The sequence below is a fragment of the Acyrthosiphon pisum genome, unplaced genomic scaffold, assembly GCF_005508785.2.
Source record: "Acyrthosiphon pisum isolate AL4f unplaced genomic scaffold, pea_aphid_22Mar2018_4r6ur Scaffold_21109;HRSCAF=23054, whole genome shotgun sequence".
NCBI classification, from domain to species: domain Eukaryota; kingdom Metazoa; phylum Arthropoda; class Insecta; order Hemiptera; family Aphididae; genus Acyrthosiphon; species Acyrthosiphon pisum.
In genome coordinates this window covers 153,084-155,356 of record NW_021770540.1, presented here as the reverse complement: position 1 = coordinate 155,356, position 2,273 = coordinate 153,084, and positions in this window count along the sequence as shown.

Here is a 2,273-nt window from a genome sequence, read left to right as displayed (position 1 = left end):
TTAATGTGCTTATGTGTTATACCGTAACAATAACAACAATGACTTACATTTAAAAAATGTATTGCACTCTATAACAGTGTAGGTACTCATAAGTATATTATATGATAAGTTGAATGTAAAGTTTATGTTACACTAATAAAGTCATCATGGTGAGTAATAAAATCAAGTGCACCTATATTTATCACCAATATGTATCAAATAACACACATCAGTAGTAAATATGTAACACTGCAGTACAAACAGAGTTAGTTGTATAAATAAAGTAAATAAAGTACTGAAATAACCTAACTTAACCTAACTGTAAGACAATATGGGAAATAAGAAAACACTTATGCAGTATACAATTCACAAAAAAAAAAAAAAAGGAGAGGTAATACCTCTAGTAATACCTACTTTGTGTAGTAGTAACATTAAGAAAATGTGTTAAGCGTTCCGTTTAGGTCAATATAGTAAAAGTTGATATATTAAGTTAATCTAAGTATACAATTTTAGTCAATGTATGAAAATAAGCTCGACCCAGGGTTTGATATGCAATTGAAATCTGAAACAGCAGTAATACAATTGAATGTCGTTCAAGTTCTACAATTTCTATACAATTATAATATAATAAGTCGAATGAAAGTTTTTTGATAGACATTTAGTTTTCAAGAATGTTGTATAGTATAGTAGTAAAGTAAAGTATGAGTTATGTACAAAAACAATGTATACAATATGTATCTTTGAGCAAAGTGAATAATAATTAAGCATGTAACAAATTTTGACCGTAACTAATTATTGCGAAATGATAAAATACCTAGTACACAACTTATAAATAAAGGGGAGTAGACCTAGGTCAGTAGTAAGTGGTAGTAGTAGTAGAAGTAGAATTAGTAAAAAAGAGTGTAATTTAATACAGAACTTTAACTTCCAACAATAAAAAGAAAAACTTTTAATGGTTGTGTGTTGTTCATACATATTCAATATAATCTTTTGATGATTAGGTTTAATGTGCTTATGTGTAACATAAACTGTAACAATAACAACAATGACTTACATTTAAAAAATGTATTGCACTCTATAACACTAAGTGTAGGTATTCATGTTATGCCTAAAAGTGCATTTTTATAAAATTCTGTAGGTATTGAAATATTGCCACATTTTATAGGCATTGAAATGACATAAACATGTCTAAGAGTATCACATGTGAAATGATAAAATACCTATCTAGTACACAACTCAGACCTAAGTCAGTAGTAAATAGTAGTAGTAGTAGTAGTAGTAGTAGTAGTAGTAGTAGTAGTAGTAGTAGTAGTAGTAGTGGTTGAAAGTTGAAATACAGTGAGTTGAACTTTTAATGGTTGTGTGTTCATACATATTTAATATAATCTTGCGTTGGTTAGGTTTAATATGCTTGTGTGTTATACCGTAACAATAACATAAATTACTTTAATTTTAAAAATGTATTGCACTCTATAACAATAAGTGTAGGTACCCATGGAGTGAAAGAGTTTCTTTTGTTCATCACCACTATGTATCAAACAACACACATCAGTAGTAAATATGTTACACTGTATCTAGTATAAACAAAGTTAGTTCTATAAATAAAGTAAAGAAAGTATTGGAATAATCTTAACAGTAAGACAATATGTTAAATGAGAAAACACTTATGCAGTATACAAGTCACAAAAAAAAAAAAAAAGGAGAGGTAATACCTCTAGTAATACCTACTTTGTGTAGTAGTAACATTAAGAAAATGTGTTAAGCGTTCCGTTTAGGTCAATATAGTAAAAGTTGATATATTAGTATAGTTATAAGTTAATCTAAGTATACAATTTTAGTCAATGTATCAAAATAAGCTCGACCCAGGGTTTGATATGCAATTGAAATCTGAAACAGCAGTAATACAATTGAATGTCGTTCAAGTTCTACAATTTCTATACAATTATAATATAATAAGTCGAATGAAAGTTTTTTGATAGACATTTAGTTTTCAAGAATGTTGTATAGTATAGTAGTAAAGTAAAGTATGAGTTATGTACAAAAACAATGTATACAATATGTATCTTTGAGCAAAGTGAATAATAATTAAGCATGTAACAAATTTTGACCGTAGGTTAGACACTACTTATTGTGATTGGGAATTGTGAAATGATAAAATACCTATCTAGTACACAACTTATAAACAAAGGGGAGTAGACCTAGGTCAGTAGTAAGTGATAGTAGTAGTAGTAGTAGTAGTAGTAGTAGTAGTCAATACCCATAATAAAAGTTAAAATACATCGAGTTGAACTACA